Here is a 9,903-nt window from a genome sequence, read left to right as displayed (position 1 = left end):
AAGACCACGTCCATCCAGGAGACCACGTCCATCCAGGAGACCACGTCCATCCCGTGGACCACGTCCATCAAGGAGGCCCAAACCAACTGAAGAACCACAGTAACAGACAAAAAATAAAGCGGGAACAGCAGGAAATAAAACTGACCAGTTACATCCGTTAGAGTACAGTACTTCCGTCAAGCTAGTAGATAAGAACTCTGCGTGTCAAAATTATAGACCCTAGTAAATATTGAATCCTACTATGCCTCATTTTCCGTGTTTGACGTCAAATTTATTCTTTTGAAATTTGTCTCTTTTTTAATGAAAATAAAAAGAATATATTAGATGTCAAACGCGAAAAATAAAGCATATCTAAGAGTCTAGGAAAGTAGTATAGGGAATGGGGGTTCCAGCGCAATCTCGACACGGGTAAGACCCGCGTCAAAAATCCACCTACGGAAACAACCCCACTCCAAGTGTGGTTGAGGGCAACAGCGCAAATATGTTAGTCTATATATGGAGTGCGAAGAATGTAAAGAGTTTGTTTATGATTTCTGTGTAAAGTGCTTGAAACCCAAGTTTGTACCTACTAAACCAAATAAGTATATTTGTTGTGACAAGAAAATGCAAATAGAAGACGACACGTCAGCACAGTGTTACGAATGTGGTAAGAATATTCGTAATGCCGTACCAAATGCTACCAAAGAGCAATATTACGCCAATGGAGGTCGTAAGAAGACCCCATACAAAAGAATAAAATACTTCCGAGACTGGATGAGTCACATTCAAGGTCAACGGCCGGTATATTTAGACGACGAAGTAATGGAAAGAATTATAAACCACTTAGAAGAGCCAACGCCACAAAGCCTACGGAAAACGCTGAAAAAATTAAAGCTAGGGAAATATTACAAAGCTATTCCCTATCTTTTGTCTGAAATTACCGGTAACTCTATTCCTGAGGTTTCTGATATGACAAAAGCCGAGTGGATGTTTTGTCGGCTGGATAAGGATATTCCTTATTACCCTGACGTAATCTACGAAATATTTCACGAAATCGACCCCAACCACCCCCTCTTAGGATGGATTCCAAGAAGATAGTGAATCTTATGGCATAAGATGAGAAATTACGCGTAATAATTCGCCAAATAAGGTCATGCAAATAATTTATATTACGCGTAATAATTCGCTAAATAATTTATATTACGCGTAATAATTTACTAAATAAGGTCATGCCGTGTATTATGGTATAAATCTTATGCCATAAGATTACGCGTAATTTCCAGACTGTCGTTCGATATGTAAACGAAATCCTGTCACGCTCTTTTCAAAGCAGATGTTTACTGAGCAAGCTTTCTTTGAAGCTCTTCTTTCGCTTCTTGATAGATCTTTTTGCGAGATTCCTCGGAAAGATCTTTCACGATGGTTTTTTTATTCCTTATGTCCGACTTTAGTTTTTCGTATTTGTCTTCTTCAGCTAAGATAAGCGAGAATTCTGCGTTGTCTATCTTTCTGTCACGCAAAGCCTTTGAGACAAGGTCAATAATCGTATTTACTTTAGCCCTTGACAGAGCTATTGTCGTGTCATGCTTGGATATTTTGCTTGACAACTGTTTCATAACGCCTGTTGTAACAGCCGAAATAATACCGCAGACGGCGCCGACGCTAGCCAAAGGAACTCCAACGATTATTCCCGGTCCAGTAAGCGAAGTAGCAACGCCAGAGCCTGTTAACGCCACGGACATGGAGCCGGAAGTTATCGCGATCTTATGTAGCGTACTCCGGGCTCTAACGTACTTTTTTCTAACTTTTTCATAGTGTTTTGTCTGCCCTTCCAAGTAAGCCAGGATTAAGTTCGCTTTATTCAGACGAAAGTTTTCAGCGTTTAATTCGTTAGGTTCCTTAGGAAGTTCAGGATAAAGTGGAGGCGCTGATGGTATAACATCCATTATATATATACTAATGTACGACGCTTTTGGGAATGACATTGAGGAGCAGCCACATCATGACAACAGGGATTACTGGAATTGGAGAGCATTTAGGAAGATGTTTCCACATGCAGACCCCAGTAAGTTCGAAAGAAGACCCGATGGTATTTACTATAACGGCTCTAGGATGTACAGCAACGAGGATTTGAAGCCTACGCTGGTTAATCAAATAGACGATCAACTGAAGCATTCGCCAATGCATAAGCCAACGCCAGCGCCAACGCATGTTGAACCCAGTTGGTCAAAGGAATTATTGCTTGGTACCAGTACTTATCCGATACCCGCAGTTTCATTTGATAAACACCCAAGCTTGGACCTAACGCTGAACATGCGGATTTTTAACAAGCATTCCTTTCCGTTAAAGGTGCGGGATATCTTCAAAGACGTACCCATTATTCATACCACCGCTAAGGAATCTCATGAATGGTTAAGTGGTCCTAACATGCGTTATTGGCCGCAGCAACTAAACTTTGCGGTTTGGTGTGCCACTAGCGGCTGTGGTGTAAGCGCAAGCTTGATGAATAATTCGATATTTATGTTTCATTTTCACTTCACGGTTAGAAGAATACTACATGAGATGGGTGTTACTGCGCTGCCGGGAGATGCCACGTTTTATCCAAGAGATAATAAATACAGCGTGCCGGCTTATGACAGACTTTGTAAGGAGTTTGACGTTGTAGGGAAGGATTTCCGATGCACTGCCGGCGCTAACAATGGTCTGGGGCATATTTGGGCTTATTGGGGGATTGGTGGACACGAGCTAAGTGATAAGGAAGTTCATGCGTTGAATCTACGATGGAACACTGGGTATCACAAAGAAACTCACGACAGTAGCACCTTCTTTGAACCAAACGCTAAGACCACTAAGGAAGTCAGAGACGGACCTCTGTTCAAAGACGAGGGTGGTAAGTATGCAGGGGCTAATCCACTGATTATCAAAATTACCAACGACGAGCAAACAAAGCAATATCTTAATTTCATACCCCCAGAAGGCAAAGGACTAACCAAAGCCGGCCTTGCCCGTTTAAACCGCAGCATAGAAGCTTACGTGTATTCTATCCTTGGAGCTCAGGTAAATACCCGATCCAGCATAATCGGAAATACCGGCGCCGCAGAAGAAACGCGAGCCGAAGCCTTGATCTTATTTGAAAGTTCAATCTTGGAGGGCGACATTAGCAAGGGCGTACAGCGTTACCAACTAGCCATACAAAATTCTAAGGCGAGGTTGGACTATGCAGTAGCCCCGGGTTGTTGGTTAATGCCTAGTAATTTATCTATAAATACTGGTTCTGTAGTAGGATACAACAACAAACTGCAACGAGCTACTAAGGATATGAAGTTTGGGGTGAATGACGTGAACTCTGACACTCTTAGGAACATTCCCCATTTCGTGGAGAAGCCAAAGAAGGAGCACGTAGAGAATCCTGCAGGGAAACCAAAAAACGTAATCGAGAAGAAGGTTCTACCTACGATACCTGAGGAATATGACCATAACTTATTAAAAGCCGGTCTAGCAGCTGCAAGCATTGGTCTGAGCTATTATATATGGCGATGAACAACCCCTACGTAACTGGAGTAGATTGCGTTTATACGACTTACACAGGCGAGAAAAAATACACCCAAGCATCTTGGGTTGATGTCACGGGGATGTCCGTGGATTTGAACTACTCCGGAAAGAAGTTGATATTATGCAGCATTTCTTTGGGGGCCGTTAGCAGTGCGAATATAGGATTTCGTTTCTGCGACGACAATGGAGTATTACAGCCCATGCGCGCGAAGACGAACAACAGAGAGCCCACGCATTTCTCAGTAGAGCCGCCAACGAATAGCTCTGAGAATCTTTCCGTTTGGACTTTCCACATGGTTGCTGATTGCCACGGAAAGGTAAAGCTGCAGATAAGAGTAGATGACACCGGGAGTGTTTGCATAAATAGCATAGAAAATCAAAGGAATACTGTCTATAACCACATGACCATCAGCACTTTGACGGTAATGAGCCTCTAGAAGGGAACTTGTTCCCTGTAATATATGAATCCATACGTGAGGGAAACGCGTTATACCCACCGCTTAGATGAAGAGGGATATGACAACGGCGCTTGGCATGACGTTGGACTGTGGGTTGAGGTTGGGGGCACTGCATTGGTCATTTGCACTATTAGCATTAATGCAAATACGCATGCGAATGTGGGGTTTAGGCTTATCGATGAGAATAATAAGCCCCTGCTTCCTTATCGAACTTCAACGAACACCAGGAAAGTTACCCATTTTTCGATGGAGCCCTACACTGGATCCTCTGAAGACCTAACGCCAGTGACTTTTCATATGCTAGCCAATTGTAAATATGCTAAGTTGCAAGTCACTTCTGATGACGGCAAGTTTGGGATAAATCGCATAGGTCGCAGGCCTGCTAATGCAGCCTGGAGTCATAAGCCCATTTCTACCATGAGTGTGTTGCCGTTGGTTCCAAATTACCAGGGTGGTGCTAATACTGTCTTTCATTATCCTCAAAGCAGGACACCGTCCGATGAGAAGATTAAGCCTTCATCTTCTTCAGGAGGACCACCCCAATAGCTACGACTAATATCCAGATGTTGTTACCCACGAACTTTAGCAGTTCTCCGCCAGCCCTAAGTGCCAAGGAAACAACTGAACCCAGCAGCCCAGGAAGACCGGCTGCCATCTTTTTTCCCAAGTCCGTTAGTCCATTGCCTAATTTCTTTACGCCCGCGCCCGTAGCCTTAAGCGCGGATAGGATAACTCCTACTACGGTGCTAATAGCGACCGCAAATGCCAGCGGAACGCCATACTTCAAAAGGGCTCTTTTTACCTTTTCCTTGGTAGTAAGCCCCAGCTCCTTTTCCAGGTTGTCCTTTTGCGCCTGTAATTCCGCGACTCTTTCCTGAAGGGTTTCTACTTCCTTTTGAGCTGCCTCCCTTTCCTCTTCAGTACGAGTTTGGTCATTGATTATTTCCTGCTGCCGCTCTATTTGCCCCTCCAGGTCTTCAATGGCCTGATCTCTTTGTCGGATTTGCTCCTCTTTAGTGTTAATTTCGGCAACCAACTGCCGCCGTTCCTCTAAAGAGCCGGTTATGGTGATATGCAAGTTTTTAGCTTCTTCCTTGCTCATGTCTAGGTCTTGCAGGGCAAGTTCGAAGGCCTTTTGGGCTTGGTCCCTATCGCGTAGGGCTTTGTCTGTTTGTTCTCTCATTTCTATTATTCTTTGGTTTTTATCGTTAAGTTCTCTCTTTTGAGCATCGAGGAGTAGTCGGTTTTGTCGCATGTATTCTGCCTCCCTTTCCTCCATTGTTTCCTTTAGTCCTTCGACTTCCCTTATCGCTTCGATGCCTTTTTGTTGCCGCTGCATTAGGGTCTTGAACTTTTCAAAGGCTTCGCTGGTGTTTTCATCGTTTTCTCTTAGTCTTTCCACCAAATTAGGTTTCCCTAATGCGTCTTGGATTTCTTTTGGGAGATTACTGGCGAGCTTGTTGGAGTCTGTCCTTTGGTAGAGATTATACCACGTATCCCTTCCTTGATGCTGGATTTGAATTTGCCCCTTATCCCCGGTTTGGAAATTAAGGTGGGCCAAGTCCACATTTGGAAATTTCTCCCTTACGTCGTCTAAAAGCCCCCTTAGCATTTCGGTTCTTAGGTCCGTGGAATCCAAGTTTTGCAATTCTAAATATTCTGGAATAGATCTCCCTGGGTTCCTCGATTGCCACTTGTCCTTTAAGGAACGCCAGGCCTCGCGGGCCCTACTTCCGAACCTATTTCGAAGCCTATCCCAAATATACTCGCGGGACACGTCGTCATTTGGGATTAACGTATCGTATTCTTCATCGTTAATGTCGACTTGACCTTCTTCGGTAAGGGGATCAAGATCCGTTCCTTCTACTGCCATTATATATGATAAGCTCAAAGTTAAACCCCAACGTATTACCTAAGCAGGTTGGCGGACTGAAAGCAGAACGCACCTTTCACCGGGTCACATTCACACCTTCTAGCGCAAAGCCGGGGAGAACGCTGTACGTAGGCGTACCCCGCCTAACGGATAACCTAGTGTTGGTTCCTGGCACCCTGGCTTTGAGGTTTAACCTAGCAATACAGCCAGATACCGCAGACGCGCGTCACGTCGTCAATAATGCAGGTAGAAACCTTGTTTCCAAAATGCGCGTAAAGTTCGCCGGGGAATCCTTGCTGGACTTAAACAGGTATGATTTGTATACCACGTACAAAGACTTATGGTTAACTGCATTTGACCGTGCACAAAGGATAGAGCAGGGAATAGCAAGCGTAGCCATACGCAAGGTAAGAAGCGCAACCTCTGGCGCCTCAGGAGAAGACGAAATAAAGACGGCTTATGGTACTAAATATGTCGTTCCATTAGATTTCGAAATTATCACGAACCACGGTGCATACTACCCAAGGCAGCTAAGCGAACTGCAGTTCGAAGTGACCCTAGCAGACACTACGAACATCCTGCAAGGAAAAGATGTAAGTTCATCAGCCGTGGATCCTTATTTCATCAAGAACTTGGAGCTGCAGTACGAAACGGTATACAGCGAAGAGCTGGCTCGTAGCGCTGGCATGGAATACAGCGCCGGGAAGGCTTTCCTTTACGATCACGTCGTGATGTACAAGACGTTCAGCTTTACGAACAACGTCGAAGAGGTCATCAACCAAAGCATTAACCTTCCCAGACGCAGCCTTACAGGGATAATGTTGCTGTTCGCAAAGACATACACGGCAGGATTGCGTGACTCCGAGGCGTTCTTTAATCCTAACATCACTAACGTAGGCGTTAGCATTAACGGAGTGCCTAATAAGGTTTACTCACAAGGGATAAAGCCCGAGGACATGTACCGGGAAGTCGCGCGTAAGTTTGGCGACCAAATTGGTCCAAAGGAATTCTTTAAGGATAAGTATGCGCTGTGGATCGACATGCGCACGACGAACGACGAAGACCTACATGGACAGGGCTTACGCCTGGTAAATACCCAGGACGGCATTACGTTGGAGATCAAGCGCACCAAAGACGCCAGCGACACTACTAAGATAAATGCATACATTTTCGTAGTCTCAGACGCGCAGCTAAGCGTGGAAATGAATCAGCTAAAAAGCGTTGCGTACTAGGATGACTGAGGATAAAAATATCCCTTACGTATAATATGCTCCGCGTATTCGAAAACAACGAAACTAAACTGCAATGCCTAGTGCAAAGCGACAAGCTGTACTTTAAGGCGAAAGAGGTAGCAAAGGCATTAGGTTACGCAGACACCAAAGATGCTATTAAAGTCCACGTGCGGGATAAGCATAAGAAGAGGCTTAGTGAATTTAGAATAGAGGTGAATCGCCTCCCTTCTGGTTCACACCCGCAATCCCTGTACGTGACGGAGTCTGGTTTGTATCAGTTAATATTTAGCTCCAAGCTACCGACAGCAGAGGCATTTCAAGATTGGGTCTTCGAGGATGTCCTACCTACGTTAAGGAAGACGGGAAAGTACTCGTTGGATGGCCCAAATAAGTTGGTCTTCAAGATCGAGAATGAGTTTGACTTACATAAGAAGGTCATCGATTACATACGCCGGTTTCACCCTACGCTGTTATTAGCACCTGGACTCGGGGAATTGCAAGATACCACCAGTAAAAGGATAACGTGCTGGCAAAAGGGCTACCAGGCAGGTCAACCCGACATCCTAATTCTTAACTCCCATAAAAAATACAATGGGTTATGTCTGGAACTGAAGACGCCAAAGGGTAACGGCGTATTGTCCGACAAACAAAAAGCGGTATTGACGCAATATGAAATGAATGGTTATCTTACGATGGTTTGCAACGATTACGATCTGATCTGCAGGGAAATCGACCGTTACGTCGACGGCATTCGCATACCTTGTCCTGGCTGCGCTAAGGCTTTCAAGTCACAGGAGACGCTACAAACGCACCGAAAGATATTTCATAAATATAATGATAGTTGAACAAACTCACTGGCGCGAATTAATACAAGGCATTTCATACAAAATAAAAAATTACGTCGTCTTCGAGGACATTAACCGCTTAAGGTTGGTCCTCTTAGACGGCAGCCAAGAGTACAGTTTATGGGCTCCTGACTGCGTACGGTACGTACTGCAAGGCGAAGAGTACACTCACATACGTAGCTATGGTAAAGTCAACGGTCGATGGAAGTTCGACGTTGAAAGAAAGGCGGAGGCTAATCCATTGTGTGATTAGTCGTCCTCATGGGCTTCTAGGTATTGGTCTGCTACGTCGGACCTCATTTTTTCCGACATGAAATCGATCGATATCGTAATCAAGGCTCCTCCTGCGAACGCTGCGACGTAAGGTAACATCATATATTAGACCATTCTTTTCGTATTGCAAGGTAATGGTCTAAAGGCTTGGGGCCTTCGTACAGGCAACACCAAATATGTTGACCGCTGCGTTGACAACCACATTTATCGCAAATGCCGTCCCAGTGTTCTCGGTTCTCCCATCTTACTCCTTCGTAGTCGTCAAAGCATACGAAATCTTGGTCTATTTCCTTCTTACGTCGCGTGAGCGCCCGGCTGGTTTCAAGGGGGCAACATCGCTCTGCTAAATCGCCGTGGGTTTCACAGACGACTTCTTCGAGGTGGTAACGCCGGCAGCGGTATTTATGCCAGTTCTCTTCAAAGAGGGGTTCATCGCATCGGTGGCAATGGCCTTTAAGGCAGACTCTATGCTCGCGGTGATATCGTAGGGTCTGTACGGTGGACAATTCCTTACCGCAGTCACCGCAAACAGTGCTGATGGTCTTTTGACAGACTTTCTTGGAAAGGTGGTATTGCAGTCGCTGCTTGCTACTAAAAGCTCTATCACATTGCACGCACTTCATTATATATACCTTATTTTTTATTGTTAAATTGTTAAACCCTGTAAGAGGGTTTTAGGATAGGGTCTATCATTCTTGTTATTTTGTTAAGCCCCCATTAAAAGATGAGGTATCATTCTTTCTCATCGTTGAAACCAGCAAAAAAAAAAAAAAGATAATCATGTTAACCATTCTTCGATTACGATGATTTAACAATTTAACAATAAAAAATAGGTCCTTACTTTGAGACCTCTTTGCAGCATTTAACAAAATAACAATAAAAAATAGGTCCTTACTTGAGACCTCTTTGCAGCATTTAACAATAAAAAAAGAAAGACCTATGCTAATTCCCCCTGCCGGGGGCTTAGTAAGATCTTCTTTGCGACCTCTTACTCTTCTCGAGCGTCGTCTAAAGTCCTTTGTGCTTTAGTATCCGCGGGACAACCAATGTCCAACGAAGTCTTCTTCAGAGAATACCTTATTACAGTGACGGCAGGTGTATTTTTTACACGGTTTGGGTATCGGTGTTTTGGGAGGGATTATGCAGTCAGCAGGTAGTTCGCACGTAATGCAGTCCATATATCTATGGGGGATATCGAATGAAGTCCTTAATGGACTCCTTAGCCCAGCCCGCCATTGTCAAAAGCGCGCCAAACCGTTCTGCACGCTTCAGACCACACATTTCATCGTACAATTCCTGTACGCGCTCTTTTAACCGGTCTATCTCTTCCCTTTGCATTTCTATGGTGTCTCTTTTATCTTTTGCGTCGGCGACAATTCTTTGCACTGCTTCCACTGGCTCCATCGTATATATAATGGATCCGAACCATATTCCTTGTAACGCTCTGATAGTAGGACCCCACCGGCTGCGGAAAGACCCAGTTCATCGTGGAGCAGCTATTAGGATCCTTTAGATACCGCTTCGACTACATAGTGCTATTATGCCCCACCTACGTGAATAACCACACCTGGACGGGCATAGGAGTGAAAGATGACGACTTCTTTGTAGATATTTTAGACCCTAACGAGTTATCCATCCATTTGAGTTATGGCATAAGGCATTCCTAAAGATAACAGACTTTACTATACTGG

This window comes from Actinia tenebrosa, unplaced genomic scaffold (genome assembly GCF_029948245.1).
Source record: "Actinia tenebrosa isolate PJP-AT-01 unplaced genomic scaffold, QUT_ActTen_1.0 PGA_scaffold6__47_contigs__length_16458017, whole genome shotgun sequence".
Taxonomy (NCBI): domain Eukaryota; kingdom Metazoa; phylum Cnidaria; class Anthozoa; order Actiniaria; family Actiniidae; genus Actinia; species Actinia tenebrosa.
Note: the sequence above shows the minus strand (reverse complement) of the source record.